Raw genomic sequence first — 26,793 nt, 5'->3', positions numbered from 1 at the left:
CCCGAACCAACGATGGAGCAAAAATTGGATTTGATTATGATGCAGCTTGAAGAAGAACGAAGAGCCCAACAAGCTTTACAAGTTCAATTGGCCAATCTGCAAAGATCTACCATCGACCAAGATGGATCGCAACCTAAAGATCTTATACAGCATACCATCGATGCGACACTTGAAGCCCAATCCATTCGCAAAGAAACAAAGTTAAGTAAAAGAAACTTCAAATTTCGTACTTTCAATGGATCACGCTATCGAAGGGTTTTCGAAAGAAAAGTCTCTGTTTGAAAGTACTCATATTGACGCTTGATTGATCTTCTATCCATTGAAAGTATCAATATTCGCTTGATTGATCTTCTATCCATTGAAAGTTACTCATATTGACACTCTTGTCGGTGGTCTAGAAGAATCACATGAAGCATGGTCTCCACCATCATCGATTGCAGCTATCAAAGCAGTCGTTAATGTCGAGTAATCCCAATATTAACATCATCACCTGCTCTCTCCTTCCCTGGTCAGATGTCTCCAAAAGCAGCACAAACTATTTCACCAATAGGAGTATCGACGATGGCAACACCTCTTTCACTTCGCCTTCAATAGGACCATCCGTTCGCCTTCGGCTTCCACTGAAGTATTGACTTCATTCTGCATCACCTTAATTCGATTGCTTTCGTATCGTGTGTGTGAAATCCTTGATTACGGATCCCCCATTCTATTGTGCTATCAAATTTCCTGCATTACAACTATGGCGTCGTCACAGAACGTCCAGAAAAAAAAAACCTGCACGGCTTATACACACATTATCAATGATGCTCTCTATCCGTCCGTGTCAGATCGAATTGGACCCCGCCAGGATTCAAAAACAGGAACTCTCTGGATGTCCTACTTTTTCTTCTCCAAGCCAGATTTATTGCGCTCAGTCTCGCCAGCAAAAAAAGACCTTCGGACTGATGCAAGCCTTACCAGACACTCTAATGCCTCTTTTGAAAAAGGAGGTTTTGTTGAAGAGTAGTAATCAAAAATCAATTGCAACGTTGCAGTGTCCTCTAAAACAGGTCTCCACAAAGAGGGAATCTGTATTGTCCCAAGATCTTCTGAGCTTTCATCTAAAGATGTTCCAACAAAGTCATAAGATAAGCATTTCAGTGCTAGATTGATTGCTTGCCCCTTCAACTTTTTATCAGCACCATCTCCTTTAAGTTGTCGTAAGGACGTGAGTGATATTTGAAAGACCTGAAACAAGGCCAAGTCTCGAAAACGAACAAGCAACCGGGTGCGCTCAGAAAAGCAGCCTTTTTTTTCTACTAGAAAAGTGGCCCCTTCCTTCTATTAGAAAAGCGGCCCCTTCCTTCTACCAGAAAAGCAGTAGATACATACTTCAGCCACTGTAGACATCACAGAGTGCAAAAACTCCTGAAGTGCTTTCAGGCGCCATAGCTGTTGCAGCAAAAACAGGAACCCTTAAATCTGGACATTTAGCATCAAGCACTGATCCTTGAGCATGGCTCTGTTATAATGCACCACTGTCATCTGAATGTGAAAACATCCACCATCCTTCCTGATTTTTCAGCTCACCAAGGAATTTCTCACAGTCATCAATGCTCTCATTATCCTCAGAAACAGAAGAAATATATGTCTCTAATTTGCCAATGTTCTTTGCATCTGCTGATGGTTTTTCTTCCCCATTGTCCAACAACGTACTTGTGTGAGAGGACAACTCTTCTTTATCCCTGCCTGTATTAGTTTGTGTAGAGCTCTCTTGAAGGTTTAGTGGCACATCGAGGAAAGGTGCAAGAAATTGCATTGTATTTCCACTGGGATTTGCAGGGATTGAATATTCTGTCTCCCCATGAGATACTGGACTTGCATAGCTGTTATTTGGCTTTGAGCAGTTACAATCCTTGCTCACAGATCCTCCACCACTCTGTTCAACAAGTCCTGCATTCATCACTTGGCATCTTATATCTGTTCCACATTTTCACAATCTATTGGTGAAGCACCTTCCATAACACCTTTGCCACCAATAAGGGTAAGATTGTCCTGCTGCTGACTACCCCCTGCATATGTATTCTTTGTCACAGCTGAGATCACACAGGCAGATTTTAAACTTTTCTGCAAAGCAGCATTCAAAATCTCCTCAGACCACATCCTCTTCACATGTGACCCATCAATCTGCCCTTCTCCACCACGCTTCTGTTTACTGCTTCTCGTACAAGAGGTGTGCTGTTGCAAAGACATTGACATAGCAGCAGATGGTGGTGTATATACTTGGACCAGCTCCTGGTTGTCATGCTAAGTAATCTTGAAACCTTTGCTCCAGCTCACTCTACTACAGTCCTTTGGAGCACTGGTCTCCTTTCCAAAGCAGCAACTAGGTCCTTCCATTGCATGTCTTTGAAAAGCTCTAGGGTAGCAGTATCATTCCCATGATGTATATTCTCCACAGGAAACCCACTCTGAACAAATTGACTGTGTACTAATTGCCCAAGCTCCACATCCATATAGCAGGTCTTGAATGTCAACAAGTAGGTGACTATGCTTGGTTTAATGCCCTCATCAAGCATTTTGTCATACTATTTGAGAGCAGAAATACCATCACTGCATCAGACATTTGCACCAACCATGGCTGTCCATGCAACTACATTGTGGACTGGTAATCTATCAAACAATTAGCATGCTTCCTCTAAACTATCACACTTAGCATACATATCGACCAGAGTATTATAGATAAGTTCCTATTGCTCCAAACCCCTCTCCACTATACTACCCATGCAAAACAAAATACAAACACAACGACTAAATATGTACAAAGTAACAAATGTCACACACACAAATTTTTGGTGGATTTTACACCTCGAATGCGTAGCAATACGACATCCACCCCCTCTAATCCTGTGCATCCTCCGGATGGGCCAACTACCCATGATCATTGTCGTCAAGATCCACGAATAGATCAATCTCTTCATTGTGTATTTCCGGTATTGTAGCAAGATTATCTGTCATATCATCTATCTCTTCTACTGGAGTTTCTTCTCGTTGCTCTTCTCTTGCAAATTCTTCCAATGCATAATCCTCATCATCTCTTTTCTTGAAAATCTTAATTCTTTTTCCTGCAATAGGCACTCTAAGAACTGTCCCATCCAATTCTGTCAGCTCATATGTTGCATTATCAAAGACATGTCTAACTATGTACGACCCAAACCATCTTTTCACCATATTCCGAAGTGCAGTATGCTGATTTTCAAGGCTGCTATCAAATACTAATACCCAGTCTCCCTCTTCTATTGCTCTAGGCGGCAAGCGATGCCTGCTATCAAACCTGTCCTTATTTCTTAGTCTAGCAACCTTCAATCTGTCAATAGCTAGCTGAATATCCTATGATCTTCTCTCCAACTGCCGAATCCAAAGAGTTAAGAGCTCCTCTCTCGTCAAATCCTCCTGCCAAGGTAAAACTGACCAAGTCAAAGCACAAGTCGCAGTCGGCATAGCCGGTTTCTGACCATACATCAACTCTGCGGGCATATATCCTGTGGTAACACTATGAGTCATACGATGAGCCCACAAAGAAAATGGTAGAAGTCTCGGCCATTCTCCAATCTGTCCTTTGCATGCTTTGGCTAATGCTTTCACTATCGGCGGATGCCCTCTTTCACTCTTCCCATTTCCCTCTGGATTGTATACTGTGGTTAGAGCCAACTTGATTCCTAGTTGAGAGAAAAACTCCCCAGCTTCATCTGCATCCAATTCATCGCGATCTGCAGTGATCTTACCCACACAGCCATACCTACAGAAAATTTCTTCCAATAAGAACTTACACACTGCACTAGTGGTCTTCATTCTCAAAGGTCTGCCCTCAACATGATTGGTAAGATCCTCTCTAGCCAAAACAATATATCTCATCTGCCATAGACCCATAGGCATAGTAACCAAGTCAACTACCCACTTATAATGAATGCATAGCGGATAGGTCAGATGAAGCTCATCTCGATGACGCACTACCGAATACATCTGACAGTCTCTGCAAGTCTCTACAAAGTGAGAAACATCTCTATACATGCCTTTCCACCAATATTTCTCCTTGATTTTCTCATAAGTAGCCCACACTCCTCTATGACTAGCCCAAGGACTCTCATGAAACTCCCTCATCACCTGTAACTGTGTCTCTTTATCGCAGACAACCCGCAAGGGTAATCCACCTCTTTTCTTCGGGTGCTTCCAAAGAAATCCCTCCTTGAGAAAATAGCCATAGGCTTTTCTTTTGATCTTCTTGAACTCTTCATCTGTACATTCATCTCTTTTGCTTAGTGTACTAAGATATTTGCCAATCTGCAACCAATCTCCAACATAGAGTTCTTCTATGAAAGCCACAATATCATAGACATGACAAACATGATCAACCATAGCGGCTGAAATTTCTACATCATCCTCTTCTGCAAGTAGTGTCTCCTCATCATCATATCTGGCTCTAGACAGCATACCTGCCCTGGATTATCCTTTCCTAGTATGTGTTTAAATTCTGGATTTCATGACTTAATGTATGCAATCCATCTCAGCATAGCTATATCCGGAGTAGAGCAACTCGTAATCATACCTATCAATGGCAAGCAATCTATCTCTACCACAATTGAGGCTCCAATAAAATACTCCTTGTCACATTTGAGAGCCGTAACAATCCCCAGTAACTCCCTCTTGATTTGCGGATATCTCCTCTGTCTCTCGTTTAGGACTTTTTTCCCAAACCGAATAGCATACCTGTTTCCATCTACATCATCTTGACCCACAGCCCAACCTATGCCAATTGGACTAGTGTCAACTGTCTATACAATAGGCCTTCCGCAATTATAATCTACTTTCCTGAGAATAAGAGCAATCTGCAATAACTTTTTCAATTTTCACATGGCTCTAGTATGGCTCTCATCCCAATAAAATTTTTTCCCCTTTTGAAGCAACTAATATAAACAATGTGCTATGTGTGCAAAATGGGGTATCCAAATCATATAAAACACACATATCTAATGAATCTCTGTACCTCTGAAGTGGTAGAGCAATATTCCATAATCTTGCCTATAGCATCCACCTTCTTATCCACAGTCTTGTATTTCATGTCAACCCTGGCTTCATTATGATCCTCTACATTACTCAAATCTTGTTGTAAATCAGCAATTCCGCACTTTGGTGTTGAATATCCTTAGCCCTCTGCTCTATGGACTGCATAGGAACAGCCCTAAACTCTGGATGCTGAAATATTTCAGCAAACTCTGTTGGCTGAAAGTTTTCAGCCCTCTGTGTCTCTGTAGGCTGATCATAATCAGCCGAAAACTCTATTTGCTGAATTTCTTCAGCACTCAACACTTTTTGCTGAGTCACCTCAACCTCTGACTCTATCTGTGATACAAAATCTGCAATTTCATGAAACATGTCCAGGGATTGCACTGATACATTACTATGACAACTCTGCATATCAGTTTTCAGCATATTTTCCATCTCTGTCATCGTATCTGCACAAACCATACTATCATACATCGCATCTATATGCTCATCATCCTCTAAAATACCTGTATTTTTCAAATTTTTCTCCTTCCTGCATATGTACTGCTTGGCAGCTCTAGGCAACTTAGAAGTCTTCTGATAACTCATCAAACTGTTTGCTGAAATTTCAACAAAAATGGAGGAGAAAACACTGCTGTGCCAGGAGGCGAGAACTCCAATCTCCTCTGCTCTGTACCACCATCGTCTCGCGAAATAGCGGTACCTAATGAAAACCCGAATCCCTCACAGTGGACAAAGGTGTATCTATAAGAGTATCCCTGTTTCTAACATGGTTCACACACAATCATAAACTGAATTGCTCTCATACCATCTTTACTGCGAATCTGTGCATAAGCAGATCCATCATCCATTACTTTTGTTTCCATGCGCATCTCTGTAATGAATGGTTGTCCAAGAATTATGGGATAAGAGCATGAATCCTGCACAAAGAAATGGAAATCCTCCTCTACATCTCCAATAGAAACCCTGACATTGGGGCATGCAGCATACAAATCACCAGCAGTGTTGTTGGCGGCTCTCATATGCCACCCATGCTCTACATCCATAGGACATCTATTACTTTCATAAACTCCACGAACTATAAGTTTAATCTCTGAACCATGATCCACCAAAGCAACATAAGGCACCTGTTTCTCTCCAATTTTTACCATAGTTTCTGTAGTTGCCCTAGCCCAATGGCTCCGCGAAAAGTGAGTACGCGGTATCAAGACAGGCTCATCAGTTTCAACATAATGCATAGGCTGAACCCTCTTCTCTATCTGTGGAAAAACAGAAGCATTCTCAACCATAACCTCATCCTCATCCTCATCCAACTCCCCAATCAAAACTCCCTGTGTATTAGTAGTAGGCAATGCATGTCTTTTCCTCTTCAAGACTTCTTGGAACTGATCTTGAAACTTTCTTTTCGAGATGCCCAAAACCTCAGAAAATGGTAAAAGTCACCTCAATGCCAAGTATCTTGTCATTAAAGATTTTCTTCATGTTCGTAGATGTCTCAATATCAGACATCAATCTAAACCCTGGCTGCTTTCTCTCTCTAGGCTCTTGCCTCTTTTCTTTCTTTTGAGCATCTTTCATCTGTCGTTTTGGCCCTGGTCTCAAAGACGGTCCTACAGTAGGTGGAGTAACAAACTCACCCCCTCTAGTCTTTTTAGTTGCATTTGGATTTTCTTCATCCCTCTTACGCTTCTCCTCAACAAGTACATCTCCTCCTTGAGACTTAGCCAAGTAGGCATAAATAGTGTACCTGTCAACAGGCGAATCCTAACCTGTCTCAGATCTGATGCTAGAATCTGCACTAGTCAAAACAGTCTACTAAATTTTTCCCTTGTTTGCCGTCTCCATAGCACAAGTCCATAATGCTGACTGATTCTTAGATCCTTTCTCAATCTGGACTCCATATGCAGAAGCATCTCCTCTAGCTGCCACATAAGAAGTACGCGCAGCCATGTCATCCACTAATTTCTTCATTCCGCCTTTCCCAAAATTGGTAGCAAGGGGAGCTCCTGTTTCAGTCAACCAGATCTTACCATCTTGTCCCCAAAATACGAAATTCTTCCTCCTTGCATCCTGAAAAGATTCACAATCCCTGCAATGCTGATGGTCCGTACTATCACACCAAATACATCTTCGATCTCTCCTAGGTGCATTAGGAGCACTCCTAGGTGCAGTAGGAGCACTAGAAGGAATAGCAGACACGGTCGAAGAAAACTGCTCTTTTAATTTTCCCACCAATTTTGCTTTAACTGACTCCAGTGTCAAATCCGTTATGCCTTTGATTATGTCATCAAGAGAGGAAGGCACTGACATAGCAGATGGTTTTGGAGCATAAGGAGCCGGCATCGGTCTTGGAACAGGAGGAACGGGAGGAGTAGAAACAGTAGGCACTGGCATAGGCCAAGAAACTGGCTGAGGAAGAGAAGAAATAACAGGGATAGAAGCAGGCATAGGAGCAGAAGATGGCATCAGTGTCATAGATCCATTCTGTAGGCGGGTCTTCCATATCCTCCTCTTGGTCAAAGTCGAGAGTGCATCCTGGGCATCTTGCCAATTCGTTTTAAGACCCATAGGCTTCATGCAATCCTCAAGAAGCTCTCCTAATTCTTCCTGAATAGCAGGATCTATAGCTTGCAAGAAAAGCTCAACTTTCTCAACATCCAATGCTCTTTGTTCAATGGCATCAAGCTGACTATACCTCTCTTCAAATTCTTGTATCAACTCTGAAGCATGTAGACCTTTGTTTGCCATGTAGACCCACTCTCGGAAGTCCTCAAGGAAATACTCTTCTTTCAGGGCCTTCTTAAAATCTTGCCAATGCGAATTTTGAAGAAAAAGATTAGTCACTTTTTCCCTCAAGGCGGGTGTGACAAGGCGAAGGAAATACTTATAAGTCCTGCTGGTACTCCAAAAAATCCCATCTTGATCTCATACGTCTTCAAATAAGCCGAAACATTACGGCCATCAAATAGCTTCTTCTCATTCTCAACTGCTTCAATTGCCTTAGTTGTGCTGATTGCATTCTCTTGCTCCGAATATAGTTAACTTTGCTGAGACAATTGTTGTTGATGCAACTACTGCTGTTGCATATACAATTGTGTCTGCTGATTTTGAAGCTGCATATACATAGATATATTCTACAAAATCTACTTTAAATCATCCGTTGAAGTACTTGAAGAAGCAGTCAATGATGGAGCTAAAGTAGAGGACAAAGCAGGAATTGTAGAAGAGGATGAAATTGATGCTGAAGTATCTCCCATACTGAAATTTATGCGACGCTTTCACGTCGGATTCACCAAAGATGTCGAAGGGTTTTCGAAAGCAAAGTCGCGACCGCAGAGGTCCTCGAGAAATTCCAAGATAGAAGATCAATCAAGCGAATAAGCAAGATGAGAAAATGATGTCAAGTCTCTGTTTTTATTTCTATCACTGAAGACGAATAGAAAGCCAAATTAGCTTACAGTGGCAACCTCCACAACATTCATGTTTACATTCCAATAACTCTTCAAAAGACTGATGAGACAAACAACTTTATAGCTTAGCAACTCCCTCTTTTACATCAGAAGAGCTGAACTCTAATGTGACAACATGATCTTTTGATTCAAACAGGTAATTATTGTCTATGTTCAAATCCACAGCCATATCCTTAACAAAAGACTCCTCAAAAAGCCGGTCTCTAGAAGACCCTTCTTTTTCCACATCAAGAATGCCTTGGCCTGGTTCCACAGAGGAAATTTTTGCAACTACAAATGAAGCATTCACTGAACTACCCATTGGAGGAACATATGAAACTTTGGTGCAAACATCCTGGAAATCCCTAAATGAAGGAACTTTGGCACAGCCATCTGGATAATCCCTTATTGTAGAAGATCGAAGATGCTTTGTATTGCCTGGGCATGAAATGAAAGTTCTATCTCTCTGCTTTCTGCAAACCATATTGTCAAACTCTACAGAGCTTTCACTATACATGGCACATTACCCTGCTCTTTACGAGGTCCTCTTCTACAGTAACTTCTATCAGGCCTTAATTAATCCCATAGTCGGGCAGGTCATAATGATGTGAATGTTGATGACAAAGGCAGGTTACTCATATTGACGCTCTTATCAGTGGTCTAGAAGAATCACATGAAGCATGGTCTCCGCCATCATCGATTGCAGCTATCAAAGCAGACTTTAATGTCGGGTAATCCCAATATTAACATCATCACCTGCTCCTTCCCTGGTCAGATGTCTCCAAAAGCAGCACAAACTATTTCACCAACAAGAGTATCGACGATGGCAACACCTCTTTCACTTCGCCTTCAATAGGACTATCTGTTCGCCTTCGGCTTCCACTGAAGTATTGACTTCATCCTGCATCACCTAAATTCGATTGCTTTCATGTCCTGTGTGTAAACTCCTTGATTACGAACCCCCCATTCTATTGTGCTATCAAATTTCTTGCATTATGACTATGGCGTGGTCACAGAACGTCCAGAAAAAAAAAACTGCACGGCTTGTACACACATTATCAATGATGCCCTCCATCCGTCCGTGTCAGATCGAATTGGACCCCGCCAAGATTCAAAAACAGGAACTCTCTGGATGTCTTGCTTTTTCTTCTCCAAGCCAGATTTATTGCACTCAGTCTCGCCAGCAAATAAAGACCTTTGGACTGATGCAAGCCTTATCAGACACTCTAATGCCTCTTTTGAAAGAGGAGGTTTTGTTGAAGAGTAGTAATCAAAAAACAATTGCAACGTTGCAGTGTCCTCTAAAACAGATCTCCACGAAGAGGAAATCTATATTGTCCCAAGATCTTCTGAGCTTTCATCTAAAGATGTTGCAACAAAGTCATAAGATAAGCATTTCAGTGCTAGATTGATTGCTTGCCCCTTCAACTTTTCATCAGCACCATCTCCTTTAAGTTGTCGTAAGGATGTGAGTGATATTTGAAAGACCTGAAACAGGGCCAAGTCTCGAAAACGAACAAGCAACCGGGTGCGCTCAGAAAAGCAGCCTTTTTTCTCTACCAGAAAAGCGGCCCCTTCCTTCTACTAGAAAAGCGGTCCCTTCCTTCTACCAGAAAAGCAGTAGATACATACTTCAGCCACTATAGACATCACAGAGTGCAAAGACTCCTGAAGTGCTTTCGGGCGCCATAGCTGCTGCAGCAAACACAGGAACCCTTAAATCTCGACATTTAGCATCAAGCACCGATCCTTGAGCATGGCTCTGTTATAATGCACCACTGTCATCTGAATCTGACAACATCCACCATCCTTCCTGATTTTTCAGCTCATCAAGGAATTTCTCACAGTCATCACTGCTCTCATTATCCTCAGAAATAGAAGAAATATATGTCTCTAATTTGCCAACGTTCTTTGCATTTGCTGATGGTTTATCTTCCCCATTGTCCAACAACGTACTTGTGTAGGAGGACAACTCTTCTTTATCCCTGCATGTATTAGTTTGTGTAGATCTCTCTTGAAGGTTTAGTGGCAGATCGAGGACAGGTGCAATAAATTGCATTGTATTTCCACTGGGATTTGCAGGGATTGAATATTCTGTCTCCCCATGAGATACTAGACTTTCATAGCTGTTATTTGGCTTTGAGCAGTTACAATCCTTGCTCACAAATCCTCCACCACTCTGATCAGCAAGTCGTGCATTCATCACTTGGCATCTTACATCTGTTCCACATTTTCACAATCTGTTGGTGAAGCACCTTCCATAACAGCTTTGCCACCAATAAGGGTAAGATTGTCCTACTACTGAGTACCCCTTGCATCTGTATTCTTTGTCACAGCTGAGATCACACAAGCACATTTTAAACCTTTCTGCAAAGCAGCATTCAAAATCTCCTCAGACCACATCCTCTTCACATGTGACCCATCAGTCTACCCTTCTCCACCATGCTTCTGTTTACTGCTTCTCGTACAAGAGGTGTGTTTTTGCAAAGACATTGACATAGCAGCAAATGGTGGTGTATATACTTGGACCAGCTCCTCGTTGTCATGCTAAGTAATCTTGAAACCTTTGCTCCAGCTCGCTCTACTACTGTGCTTTGGAGCGCTGGTCTCCTTTCCAAAGCAGCAACTAGGTCCTTCCATTGCATGTCTTTGAAAAGCTCCGGGGTAGCAATATAATTCCCATGATGTATATTCTCCAGAGGAAACCCACTCTGAACAAATTGACTGTGTACTAATTGCCCAAGCTCCACATCCATTGAATTGTTTACAGGTCTTGAATGTCAACAAGTAGGTGACTTTGCTTGTTTTAATGCCATCATCAAGCATTTTGTCATACTCGTTGAGAGCAAAAATACCATCACTGCATCAGACATTTGCACCAACCATGGCTGTCCATGCAACTACATTGTGGACTGGTAATCTATCAAACAATTAGCATGCTTCCTCTAAACTGTCACACTTAGCATACATACCGACCAGAGTATTATAGATAAGTTCCTCTTGCTCCAAACCCCTCTCCACTATACTGCCCACGCAAAACAAAATACAAACACAACGACTAAATATGTACGAAGTAACAAATGTCACACACAAATGTTTGGTGGATTTCACACCTCGGATGCACAGCAATACGACAACGCGATGGAAAGACTGTACTTGCTTTTATCAGTCAATTTGATGATTATTTCCATGAAGAAACATATGCTGAGAAAGACAAAATTAAATGTGTCACTAACCATTTTGTTGATCGACCATCATTATGGTGGACTGTGGTCCGCAAGAGCATTGAATGTCCCACTATATGGGAGACTTTCTAGAAGAAGTTTTTGCAGAATTTCCTTCCTCTTCAATTCCATGAAAAAGCCATTAAGCAATGGGATCTTCTACAGCAAAGAGATCACGAACCTATTTCCCAATACACTGAACATTTCTGGAATGCCCTACTGCAACTACGTATGCTCGAAGATGTACCTGAAGTGACTCACAAATGCAAGTTTATGTCTGGCCTACTTGGACATTTCTATGCTAAAGTCAATATGTTCAAGCCAACAACCCTTGAAGATGCAATTTCCTTGGCTCATGACACTGAAGACAAGATTCGCGGAAGAGACAAGCGACCACAACAATTTCCAACTAATGGTAACTATGGTTCCAAACAATTCAATTCAAATTTTCTAAGATTAAATCAAAGTCTTTTTCTTCCATCTTCATTTTGTAAGTCTTGGACACGACCACCTGCTTTGCCATCAAACACCAATTCAAACCCTAAGCCATCCTCACAGTCAAATCCCAACATTCCTAAACTTCCTGCTATTACCAATAATATATCTAAAGCCAAATCCATAGTTTGTTACAAATGCCATCAACCTGGACATCTAGCAGCCAATTGTCAAACCAAAAAGCCACCTGTCCATATCAATTATCTTGGAGCAATGGAAGAAGAAGAACGTGAGGAAATGCCTGACTTTACGGAAGATGATGACGACATTGGTACTACTTCGGATACTTTGCCAGGTATGCCAACTCCCCATTCTTTGTTAACAATGAAATGTTTTGTACATGGTAAAGAGAAGACTATTTTACATGATGATGGGAGCACACATGACTTTATTTCTGCAAAGTTAGTCAAAGAATTGAATTTACAAACTATTTCTACACATTATCGCATCAAAGCTGCAGTCCTAAGAACAAGATATAATGGAACACAAGAGGTGCATAATTTAGAAATTAAAATTGTTGAATATACTGAACGAAGAAAGTTCCTAGTTATACCTTTGCAGTCTAGTGACATTATCTTAGGAATGCCTTGGCGTCATCAGTATAATCCTGACATAGATTATTCTACGCATTCAATTAAAATTTATTTTCAAGGAAAACAAATCACATTGCATGGTATGCACGGTTCTATTCTGGTGCACCGATCGGATGCTGCTGCGCAGATCGGATGTTGTACGCTCGCGTAATGAATGCCGGAAGGTCCCCAAGAATAATAGAACTCTACATTTTGCACAAAATTCAATGTAAAAAGCATGAACAACATGAACAAGAGACCAATTGGGTGCAATCTCCCCCCATGCCTTGTGTGAGCGCTCCACAAAGCATGTATTTTATGTATTAATCATCTTCAAGCTCAAATAATAGCCCAAATTACAAAATAGCAAGCTTTTAGCTTTTGCGTTTGCTTTAACACAAAATAGGAATAAAGCTAATGGGCGGTGCTCAAAGAGTCTGGCATGCCCAATACAATGTCCAAGTATAAATAACATAATCGTGTGTCCATGCGCATACAAAATAATAATAAATATCCAACACCTCAATAAATAGGCGTGACAAAATATAGGCGTGGCGCCCATCAAAATATAAATGATAAATCGAATACTCGCTATCCTCCAATGCTTTCCTCTGCCACTGCTGCTATCTCTACACATCAACTGAAGGATTCACAATCGTTAGTAAAATAATACAATTAAACCGACAAAAGTGAATACCTAGCAGTCTTCAGCTACATAAATAAATCAACTTGTTAGAAATCAATCCTAACCTTAATTTATTACGAGTGGGCACTCTAAACTCATTAACATTTATTAATTTAATATGCATTTTGCGGAATCACCCTCTATGGAATCACCCATGTACACACTAAATTAATGAAACGCCCGAAAAGGACAGGCGTCCCCATCAACTTCTCGCACAAAGAATTCACTTTGTGTATGAGCCTCGGTTATCAAAGTTTACGGAATCCACTGTAAAACCTCACGGAATCCACCATGAAATTTGATATGTCAATCAGATATTTGGGGTTGGCTAAGTAAATGTCTAATACTTTGCTGATCGGTCTTAATCATAAATTCTGAACCCATTAAGTAGTGTTTCCACTGTCTTAATGCTTGTACAACAGCTAATAATTCTTTGTCATATGTGGAATATTTCAGTTCAGAGGGTTTCAGCTTACAACTAGAATAGGCTATGGGATGATTGTCCTGCATAAGTACGGCTCCTATTCCTGATCCACTAGCATCAGTCAATACTAAAAAGAATGGTCTATTAAAATCAGGCAACTGTAAGATAGGAGCATGGGTTAATGCATGTTTCAATAAGTCAAAGGATTTCTGTTGATTTTGGGACCAATGATAGACAATACTTTTCTTCAGAAGTTTTGTTAATGGTAAAGCAAGTAAGGAAAAATTACGCACAAACTTCCTATAGAAACTAGCAAGACCAAGGAATGATCGTAACTCATGCACATTTTTAGGTACAAGCCAGTTCAATATTGCATCTATTTTCTTAGGGTCGACTTTAATTCCATCAGATGATACAATATGATCTAAATACTCAATTTCTGTTTTAAAGAATTCACTCTTTTCAAGATTTGCATACAGTTGATTATCTTTTAATAACTGGAAAACCAATGACAAATGCTCATAATGTTCTTTCTCATTTTGACTAAACACCAAAATATCATCAAAGAATACAATTACACAATACTGATATTTTAAAAATATACGGTTCATCATTCTACTAAATGTAGTAGGTGCATTAGTCAATCCGAAAGGCATCACTAAAAATTCATAATGACCAAACTGTGTCCTAAATGCAGTCTTGAATATGTCTGACTTATCTAGTCTCACCTGATGATAACCAGATTTAAGGTCTATTTTACTAAATATAGCAGATCCTTGCAGTTTATCCATAAGGTCATCGACTCTAGGAATTGGATACCTATTCTTTACTGTGATTTTATTTAAAGCTCGATAGTCAATGCACATACGATAGGTATTATTCTTTTTCTTGACTAACAGAACAGGTGCATCAAATGGAGAACTACTAGGTCTAATCAATCCTCTATTTAGTAATTCCTCAACTTGACTTTGAATTTCTTTTTGCTCTATCTGGTTATGCCTATATGGTGCTTTACAAGGTGGTTGTGTGCCAGGAATCAAATCTATTTTATGGTCTTCTAGACGTGAAGGAAGTAAACTAGGTGGTAGATCTTCGGCAAAACAGTCTTTAAAATGTGCAAGAAATTCTTTATGCCTAGGATGCATATGATTTTCTTTGACTTGCAGTTCATTCACCCAAATGAGATAAGATTTACTACTCTTGTGTAATGCACGTTTAGCTTGAGTATGCGAAAGCAGTGGAAAAGCATTAGATGCATGCATACCATACAATGTAAGATGTTTTCCTTGAAATTGAATATTAATTGAATGTGTGGAATAATCTATATCAGGGTTATGCTGATGATGCCAAGGCATACCTAAAATAATGTCACTCGACTGTAATGGAACAACTAGAAAATTTCTTCTTTCAGTGTATTGACCAATTTGAATCTCTAAGTCATGCACTTCCTGTGTACCATTATACCTAGTGCCTAAGAATGTTGCTTTGATGCGATAATGCGTAGGTATAGTCTGTAACTTCAATTCTTTTACTAGCTTTGTTGAAATAAAATCATGAGTACTACCGTCATCATGCAAAATAATCTTTTCCTTTCCATGCACTAAACATTTCATAGTCAATAAAGAATGTGGAGTTGGCATACCTGGTAAAGTATCCAAAGGAGTAGTAATGTTGTCCTCATCTTCTGTGAAATCAGGCATATCTTCATGTTCTTCATCTTCCATTGCTCCAAGGTAGTTGATATGGGTAGGTGGCTTCTTTGAATGGCAATTTGCTGCTAGATGTCCAGGCTGGTGGCATTTATAACATACTATAGGCTTGGCTTTGGTTACATTGTTTGCAATGGCAGGAAGTCTAGGGACATTAGGATTTGGCTGTGGAATAGGCTTAGGATTTTGATTGACATTTGATGGTAAAGCAGGTGGTTTTGCCCAATTTTTACGAAAAGATGATGAAGTGAAACGACCTTGATTAAATCTTCTAAAATTTGAGTTGAATTGCTTAGATCCATAGTTACCATTGGCTTGGAATTGCTGTGGACGTCTGTCTCTACCTCGCAGCTTGTCTTTAGTGTCGTGAGCTAGTGAAATGGCGTCTTCAAGAGTTGCAGGCTTGAACATGTTAACTTCAACGTAGTAATGCCCAAGGAGTCCAGACATATACTTGCGCTTGTGTGTCGCTTCAGGTACATCTTCAAGCATGAGTAACTGGAGTAGTGCATTCCAAAACGCTCTGTGTACTGAGGAATAGGCTCACGATCCCGTTGCTGAAGAAGATCCCATTGCTTTATAGCTTTCTCATGAAATTGTGGAGGAAGAAAATTCTGGATAAACTTCTTCTTGAAATTCTCCCAGGTAGTGAGACAATCTATACTCTTACGAATCACTGTCCACCAAAGAGATGCTCTATCCACTAAATGATTAGTGACACACTTGATTTTATCTTTTTCTGCATAGGTTTCCTCATGAAAGTAGTCATCAAACTGACTAATGAACGCAAGAACAGTTTTTTCCTCTCGAGTGCCATTGAAAGTACGGAATTTGAAATTTCTTTTACTTATCTTTGATTCCTTGCAGATGGTTTGAGCTTCAAGATTCGCGTCGATGGTACGTTAGATAAGATCTTCAGATTGAGGTTCCTCTTTGTCGATAGACGATCTTTGTAAATTTGCCAATTGAACTTGCAATGCTTGCCTAGCCCGTCGTTCTTCATCCAATTGCATCATAATTAAGTCCAACTTTTGCTCCATCGTAGGTTCAGGTAGGTCGCCTTCAGCCATTAAATCATCCGTATGTGGTTCCATCATCCTGTAAAACTCAAAAGACCTCTCACTCTCAAAATCAAGTTAGCGGGATGAGCGTAGCTCAAGTTCGGGTATACAAGGCTTATATGTTTTTGGGTGTGGCTTTCACAATCTTTGAAAAATCTGCGCTTTATCCTTCTTCATATGCTGAAAATGCTTCAGCAAACCTGCGTATGCGTAGAGTACCTTCCAATGAACAACTTTGCAGTTCGAAGTTTCTGCGCAGGAACAAGCCTTCTATGAGTTTTGAACAGAAGTCAGTTTTGACTTCAGATGACTTGTCTGACTTGCAGAGTACCAGACTTATGTGACTTGCAGAGCTTGATTGCTTTATGTGACTTGCAGAACTTAGACTTAGAATACTTGCAGAACTTGGACTTTGCAGACTTGCTAAGTTGAGAAGCTTAAGTGACTTGAAACTTAAGTGATTAAGCTTGGTAGTGTAGCTTAATAAGGGCAGCAAGTCGTCAATTTGGGGGGGGGGGGGCGTTTTTCTTCACGCGGCACAAATTTCGGAGATATTCTGACAGCTCACGATGAATTTGAGAACCTTAAAGCTTCTTTAAGCTTTAGCTAAGCTTCTTAATCTTTTAAACTTATGATTAGAAGACTTATCTCTCTGGTTTTTGACGACTTAATGAGGAAGAGATAGAAGTGGTCCTCCGCCTCTGCAGGGTGGTCCTTCGCGATCCGATGATGGAAACAGAGGTTCTTGATCGCCAGGAATCTACCTGTATCGACCGTTCGCGACGAGATTGACCGTAGAGCCCGATCGTTCCAGGAGCTCCGCCTTTGCTCAAGATGGGTAGCGATTGGAAGCTCTTGATCTCTGCTTCGCTTTGATACCACTGGTGCGCAGATCGGATGCTGTACGCTTGCGTAGTGAATGCCTGAAGGTCCCCAAGAACAATAGAACTCTACTTTTTAGACAAAATTCAATGTAAAAAGCATGAACAACATGAACAAGAGACCAATTGGGTGCAATCTCCCCCCATGCCTTGTGTGAGCGCTCCACAAAGCATGTATTTTATGTATTAATCATCTTCAAGCTCAAATAATAGCCCAAATTACAAAATAGCAAGCTTTTAGCTTTTGAGTTTGCTTTAACACAAAATAGGAATAAAGCTAATGGGCGGTGCCCAAAGAGTCTGGCATGCCCAATACAATGTCCAAGTATAAACAACATAATCGTGCGTCCATGCGCATACAAAATAATAATAAATATCCAACGCCTCAATAAATAGGCATGATAAAATATAGGTGTGGCGCCCATCAAAATATAAATGATAAATCGAATGCTCGCTATCCTCCAATGCTTTCCTCCGCCACTGCTGCTATCTCTACACATCAACTGAAGCATTCACAATCGTTAGTAAAATAATACAATTAAACCGAAAAAAGTGAATACCTAGCAGTCTTCAGCTACATAAATAAATCAACTGGTTAGAAATCAATCCTAACCTTAATTTATTACAAGTGCGTACTCTAAACTCATAAATATTTATTAATTTAATATGCATTTTGCGGAATCACCCTCTATGGAATCACCCATGTACACACTAAATTAATGAAACGCTCGAAAAGGACAGGCGTCCCCATCAACTTCTCGCACAAAGAATCCACTTTGTGTATGAGCCCCGGTTATCAGAGTTTACGGAATCCACCGTAGAACCTCACGGAATCCACCGTGGCACGGAATCCACCGTGAAATATGCCTCCTGGCATCAAATACCGTAAGCGCGCATAGTGAGCCCCGCCCATAAAAAATTGATGATAATTTGAATACACGCTATCCTCCAATGCTTTCCACTGCCACCGCTGCTTGCTCTACACATCAACTGAAGCATTTACAATTGCTAGAAAAATAATGCAATTAAACTGACAAAAGTGAATACCTAGCAGTCTTCAGCTACATAAATAAATTGGTTAGAAATCAATCCTAACCTTAATTTATCACGAGTGCGCACTCTAAACTCATAAATGTTTATTAATTTAAATATGTATTTTGCAGAATCACCCACTATGGAATCACCCATGTACACATAAAATTAACAAAACGGTCGAAAAGGATAGGCATCCCCATCGACCGTGCCCAGAGGATTTCGTGAGGTTTTACGGTGGATTCCATAAGATTTTATTACCGGGGCTCATACACAAAGTGGATTCTTTGTGCGAGAAATCAATGGGGACGCCTATCCTTTTCGAGTGTTTTGTTAATTTTATGTGTACATGGGTGATTCCATAGCGGGTGATTTCGCAAAATACATATTTAAATTAATAAACGTTTATGAGTTTAGAGTGTGCACTCGTGATAAATTAAGGTTAGGATTGATTTCTAACCAATTTATTTATATAGCTGAAGACTGCTAGGTATTCACTTTTGTCGATTTAATTGTATTATTTTTCTAACAATTGTGAATGCTTCAGTTGATGTGTAGAGCTAGCAGCGGTGGTAGTGGGAAGCATTGGAGGATAGCGTGTATTCAAATTATCATCAATTTTTTATGGGCGCGTATATTAGGCATGGCGCCTATATTTTGTCACGCTTATTTATCAAAGCGCTTGATATTTATTTATTATTTTTGTATGCGCATGGGCGCACTATTTAAATATTTGTATTGGACATTGTATTTGGGTACTGCCTGACTTCTTGGGCATCCATTAGCTTTAATTCTTTATTGGCACAAAAGCAAACTCAAAAGCTAAAGCGTGCTACCTTGCAATTTGGGCTATTATTTGAGCTTGAAGATGAATAATATATAAAATACATGCTTTGTGGAGCGCTCACACAAGGCATGGGGGGAGATTGCACCCAATTGGTCTCTTGTTCATGTCGTGCAAGCTTTCTACATTGATTGGTTTGCAAAAAATAGAGTTCTTTTGTTCTTGGGGACCCTCTGACGCTCACTATGCACGCATACGGCATCCGATCTATGCACCAGAGGGAGGGAGAGGAAATGAGAGAGGGAGAGAAAGAGAGAAAAGGAAATAAGACCTTACAATAAGCTCATCCTAGGCTCATAGGGGTTAGGCCCATCCTCAACAAACCTAAGGGATATATGGCTAGAGAACCTTAGCACACTTGTGCCTCCTAGCATAATGTTCTTCCTGCAAAGAGACTTCTCATACATAGGGCTTGTCCTACCCTCCACCACACAAGTATACAATGAAGGCAATCAGCCTATCAATTAGAAAAACATTCATTTTTCATAACGTAAATCCAAAAATAACTTTGGATATTCCATAAAAATCAATCTTTTCTTAAAAAGACAAATACAAAAAACTAAAACAGCATCATTCATATGCTTCGTAAAACTAAAACAGCATCACCACAAGATCTCTTAGGAAACTCATCCTCAACTATCAATTTTAATTATAAAATATAATATAAAATCACTTGCAAGGAATGACACTCTTTTATCATTAACCCTCTTTCTTCCTTAGAATAGTATTAGGAACAAATTTCTGCTCTAACAAGCATATATTTGAGCATAATAAATATTTTAAGGTTTATTCCATGAGTAGTAGTAGTATATATGCAACCATCAAGCTAGAGATCATGCTTTGGTATTTGTGGAGATCCCAATCTCATGCCCTCATAGAGATTGTAGTGTGCAATAGTGTGGAGAGAAGGTGGGTGAGTTGTAAATGGTAAAGGAGAATTCTATTGATGATGGAGAGAAGATGAGGTGAATCGCCAATTCTATTCTTAGTGAGTGCAACCTACCCACAATATGGCATCCATGACCGATTGAAATCAGTAAGACTTTGAAATCCTACCTTGAGTATTATAACTATTGTTTTGTGGTGGATTTTCTTGCCATAATTCAATGTCAATTTGTGCTTGTGTTTTCCACGGTGTGTTAACTATGGGTGTCAAATGCTCTAGTCGGATCTTTCTCTTTCTCCTCTCTCTTCTCTCAACCCTTCTCTCTCCCTCAATCTTCCCTCTTTCTCTCTTCCTATACTCTCCCTAAATCCTTCTATCTCCCCCGATCTCTTTTCTCACTTTATCTCTCTTTCTATTTCTATCTCTATCACTTCTCTCCTCTTCTTCTCTAACTTTACTCTCTCCCTAACTCTTGTCTCTCTCTTCATCTCTATATAAGTAGTTGTAGTCGTGATCATGGTTGTGGTTGTGGTCGTAGTCATAGTCGTAGTCGTGGTCGTAGTCATGGTCGTCGTGGTCGTGGTCATGGTCATAGTCATGGTCATAGTCGTGGTCGTGGTCGTCGTAGTCGTGGTCGTGGTCGTGGTCATAGTCGTAGTCATAGTCGTGGTCGTGGTCGTGGTCGTGGTCGTGGTCGTGGTCGTGGTCGTGGTCGTAGTCATAGTCGTGGTCATGGTCGTGGTCGTTGTAGTCATGGTCATAGTCGTGGTCGTGGTCGTGGTCGTGGTCATGGTCGTGGTCGTGGTCGTGGTCGTGGTCATAGTCGTAGTCGTAGTCATGGTCGTAGTTATAGTCGTATTTATAGTCGTAGTCGTGGTTGTGGTGATCATGGTGGTCATGGTCATGGTCGTGGTCTTGGTCGTGGTCGTGGTCGTGGTTGTAGTCATGGTCGTAGTCGTGGTCGTCGTAGTCATGGTCATGGTCATGGTCATGGGTCGTGGTTGTGGTCGTCATAGTCGTAGTCGTAGTTATGGTCGTGGTCATGGTCATGGTCGTAGTCATGGTTGTAGTCATAGTCATAGTCATGGTCGTGGTCATAGTCGTGGTCATGGTCGTAGTTGTAGTCATGGTCGTAGTCGTGGTCGTGGTCGTGGTCATAGTCGTAGTCATAGTTGTGGTCGTCATGATTCTGGTCGTGGTCGTGATCGTAGTCATAACGTAAAAAAAGAGAGAGAGATGGAAGGAGAGGATAACAATTTAAGAAAGAAAAAAAGAGAGGAGAACAATTTTAAAAAGAAAACAAGAATGATAACAAAAACAAATTGTTTGTCGTAACGTAGAAAAAATGGAAAATGATGAAGGTCCTATTGTTCAAGATCGCGAGGCATATCTCAATCAGCGTGTTCCATGTCGTTGCTCTTAATGCAAGTTGGCGAAAATGTCAATTGTTTATAGAACACGTACGATGATTTGGCGAGTTTCAATCTGAGATCATTGATCAAGCGATTGCCCATTTTCAGCAAACGGTAAGAAAAGTTAATATCAATCATGCATTATACTCACAAGCTAATTGAATACCATATACAATAAGATTGGGTCTGACTGGCAAATTTTCTATCTAAGGAGGTGACATCTCGTCCCAAGGAGGAGTGCATCCTTTGTGGCCAATGAGAAGAGTTTGTGGGCGTGCGATGGATGGAGTGCATGAGCCAATCCACCACTTGCAAGGCCAATCTATACCGTCAATGCTAGAGGAGACATGCAGCCTTCCGGACCTACCTACAGTATTGGAGCCTGAGATGGAGACAATGATCGATGCATTGATTCCCATGGATATCGAGACTTCTGATCCGCTTAGAGACGAAGCATCCATACCATTATATGATGGGTACTGAGTATCTTGCTTGAAGACACTGCTTGCAATCTTAAGTGTGCAAGCAAAATATGGGTGGAGCGATGTGAGTGTGACCAAGTTGTTCAGGTACCTTGTACATACGGGTGGAGCGATGCGAGTCTCGCGAAGGGGCAAAGGTCTCAATGGAGGGGTGGGAATTCTCAAGGGGATGCAATCCAAAGGTGATGAGGTGTTTAGGATTTGTCATATCTATATTGTATATGCGACATCTAATTTAAGTGTTTCAATATACAATACAAAATATATAGTGCAGCGTGGTCGTGAGGACGATATTTTCGCGTGAGTGTATTGAAAAAATGCGCTTCACAATGGACTGTGGTATCATGGCAAGGTTTGAGCAGGAGAGCCAGCGAGCAACGGATCAAAATACGGTTATAGATGAGATGGAGTATTTTGGGAACTTGCAAAGTATAGTTACGGTGGATTACCGTAGCTTCTCCATGATACTATTCGATGTGCAGTGGTTCAAAGTGGTACTTGAAGGAGCTGGAGCAATAGTTCGACGAGGTCCATTTGAATTTCTCGAAATAAATTCTGAAAAAAATGGACGAATTTGTTACAACTATATATATAATCTCTCACTTGACTTGGGTCTCACGTATATATACTAACTCTACATCAATACGAATCATTCTTTGGGAGCATGTCTTATGTATCTCTCTCGTACTCTCTCTCTCTCTCAACAGAATTTACGTGACACCTTTGTGTTGCAGACCCATTGTGAATAGGTGCATGAACTCATTTGTTTGTTAACTTTTTTATGACATGGTACATGTCATAATAGTTTAAACTCTCTTGTACATGTTTGTGAACAGGTAATCTTCTATCCAAACCCCCGACAACCTCGATGGTGGTATGTTATACCTTTAGCTCCCCGAAGTGCAGGAGTATATGATCAAAGCGATGTTGCAAGCATAGATGAAGACAATATGCAAATAGAGGGGTCGATATTGCAAGGGGTGGAGGCCACCGAAAGCTTGGAGCCATTATCGGCTAACAATGATGCAAATACAGGAGTCCAAGAATTCTTTGAGAACGAGGTGGACTCATCCTTTTGTGGTGACATGTCTATTGACCTTCCATTGTATGCAAAGTTGTGTCAGGAGATTGACATTGGACCACAGGATACTTCATTCTTGGAGCATCCACTTACTCAATTCATTGACCAATCACTTATAAGGGCACATAAGATATGCATTTAAGTGAGATCATTTTTTAAAGATTTATATTACCGTGCTTTGCATGACTTAAATTGATTATGCTAACATCATTTTTTATCTATGCAGGTAACATTTTCCAAGAGATGAGCGATGAGGAGTTGCAAGATATCTTCATGCGTATGTCTCCAGACGAGATCGCGAGATTCAGAGATATGGCAGACCAGGAGCTGTCTCGAACATTGTCAGGCTGCTCTACTAGATCTACTTTGGTGCAATCGGATGCTTCAGCTTCTAACAAACGAGGTCAACGCTCCAGACTTGGGCCAGAGAGAGGGAGTGCTTCAGGGTCAGGGGGATGCTGTAGAGATACAAAGGCAGTGAGCTTGCGGTTAGCATGGGATACAAGTGTGACTCCTCGCTCTCGTGGCGGTTCCAGGGAGCGTGGGTCAGACTCAGGTGGATGTTGTTGAGGCACGGACGCGCTGTCTCCGTCTCATCGTTCTACTGGAATTGTGTCACCTCCAGGATTTGTCACACCTATGGGGATGTCTACTTCAGTTACTCCAGCTTTTGCTCAGCCGTCTGCAGGTGGCACCCCTATGGGTGCCACTCCAACAGATATTACCCCGATCGGTACACCGGATGCACAAGGGTCTCCTGGATATGCCCAGGAACGTGGACGCAGGTGGGAGAGGACCCATCTTAGATTTACACTAGGGGGATATTCCTATCTAGTTGATGATAGATTAGGAGCCATCATTATGAATGATGAGGGAAGGAGGGTGATGGCTCACATGAGAGAGTTATACCAATAAGTTTTTCGGCACAATGTCTTAGATCATTGGAAGAACATACCGGAGGGGAGCAAGGACTACATAGTAGCATCCTTGCATGAGGAGTTTCCAGTTCTAGCCTCAGTAGATAGATCTTCTACGGGCTGGATGATTGACTCCATGCATGCATATATGTCACACAGACGATCGGACACACACAAGGCACTCAAGAGTGGGGCTGCAAAGCCTGAGTGGTTAGACGTGGACGACTGGCGCCGACTAAGGGAGGAGGCTACAAATTCTCCAAGATGTTGGAGTCCGCAGCGCGAGGTGGTGAGGGCACGACTAGAGGCCGGAGTGGTCCATCATCTTGGAAGTGGCAGCCACAGGATATATTTGGAGGACTTTGTAAGTTTTTCTTTTGTTTTGCTTGTTTATTTTTTTGTAATATCCTTTGTACTGACAATCATGTTTCTAACAGTTAGTATTTTGTTTTCTTTGCAGCACTCCATTACAAATCGCGATCCGATCGGCCTTGAGACTCGATATGCAGAGAGGCACCGTCTCAATGCATTGATCGACCGATTGTATAGACGGAGCTGCCCTGTAAGTCACTCATCTTTCTTGTCCGTAGTTACCATGTTTAATTAGAATGCATTATTGTATGGTGGAATAATGTGTTGTTGTTTCTTTTTTTGCAGAGTCTGTTAAATGCTCCTTTGCAACGGGACGAGCTTTCAGATTGCAAGGATATATAGCTCGCCCTTGGATCCCGGGAGCTCACATACCTTTCTTTTTTGGTTGCCTAATCTGTGTAGACATTTTCTATGTAGTAGTGATATATTGTCATGATTGTGCCATTCGCATTATGCGATCATGTATTTATTTCATGTATCAGTGTTATGATTTCAGTATACTTTGTTTTTGTTTACACGAGCATTGTTGTCACAACTCTATAGAAACAGAATTTGTATCCTTTTTCATTAATTTGTCTATATAATGATTTATTAAATTTATTTCCTTTACACTAATTAGATATAAAGAAAAGTGCATTGGAGCTGGCCACTGATGAGTGGTCACAGGTTATGGTGGACCCACGCGATGGGTTAGAGAAAAGATAGTTCACACTTCCACCTATATGGCCCGATTGGGCGCCTGTGACTAGAACTCACACATATCAGGGTTAGACTCGCACACAGAAAGGACTGATGCCTTGAAGTGTGGGCTAGATCCACCAGAACAGACAGTTACAATCAACAAGATGGCATGATCATGAAATGCTTGTATAATGTGCATGTGTGGGCTGAAAGCTTGAAATGCACATTTCTTTGCATAGGAAAGTCACATGAAGATTCGCATACCATTTTTGCGATTACACGGAAAAAGCTTTCATATGATACCCATATTGGGGGGGTCCCTAAATTTTAGGAGATCCCTAAATTTTAGGAGGTCCCTAAATTTTAGGAGCCTCGAATTAGCCTAAAAATGCTAGTCCTAAAAAATAGGAATGTCATTCTAAAAATAGTAAGTTCTGTACTCTGACTGTGCTTACTAAATTTGGTTGTTTCTATTCTTGATAGTATTTAACCCAAAAAGGAAGGCCATAGAGAAGAGACAAGTGTCAAGACACTTGTCACACAAGTTTCCAAGTGTCCCACCACTTGTCACATCTTATGACATGTGGCTGGACACTTGTCTTGTGCTACTCCACTTTCCCCTTTTGTACTAGCTCTCCCCTCTCCTATAAATAAGAGCTCGTTTTTCTTCATTCAACATCATTTTTCTTTGCTGTAAACTCATGTACAGCACCCACAGATAGCCAGAAACTGGCCCTATCCATCCCCATCATCATCCCCCACTTCTCCATTATCAAATTCCTCCATATTCCCTCTTCTATCACTGCTGTTTACAGGACAGCAAGCCTGTAAATTCATTACAGCACCTCCTTCTCAAGCTCTTTCTTCCATTTTAGCAACAAGAAGCAAGCCCTATCCATGTACTGCTGATCAACGATGGAGAAATGCTGATTTCCCCTTTTTCTTCTCTCATACTGTAAAGAAATCAGTTCTTATCATTGCATAATAGATAATGCATGTGTGTTTGTACATCTTTACATGATCTTGTGAGAGTGAGAATTACTTTTTCTCACTCTCAGGTTGATTGTAACTGAGCTCTTCCCTAAGGGACTTGGATTGAGCAGAAATACATTCCTTCGGGGGGGGGGGTTGCCCATCTTCAACCCTCAATCTTGTCTCCATTACTTTTACATTTTCATGGCAATAATTTTGTGAGTAATTTTCATTTTCAGCTTTAAGTGTTCATTCTCTTTTATATTAAATCTCGAAAACAAGCGAATATCATAATTGTTAAGCATACTACGTTGTTCGGGGCGTTTATAGTGGTATCAGAGCTTTGGCTTGGTCCTCACCCCCAACACTGGTAGTGCTTACAATTATAAGTTTGTTTGTTTTCAGCCCTTGCATTGAGTGCTTGAGCATTTTTTTTTCTTAAGATTCTCAATGGGTCAGTCGAGTGCTATCCTTCAAGCCATTCAAAGTCTTAGAGAGGAGAATCAGCAAATTCGTGAGCAACTTCTCAAACTAGAAAAAGTTGAGAATCCCAAAGAATTCAAGGAAAGAA

This window comes from Lygodium microphyllum, chromosome 21 (assembly GCF_053477565.2).
Source record: "Lygodium microphyllum isolate KBCC chromosome 21, Lygodium_microphyllum_v1.1.10, whole genome shotgun sequence".
Classification (NCBI taxonomy): Eukaryota; Viridiplantae; Streptophyta; class Polypodiopsida; order Schizaeales; family Lygodiaceae; genus Lygodium; species Lygodium microphyllum.
This window is presented reverse-complemented; position numbering follows the sequence as displayed.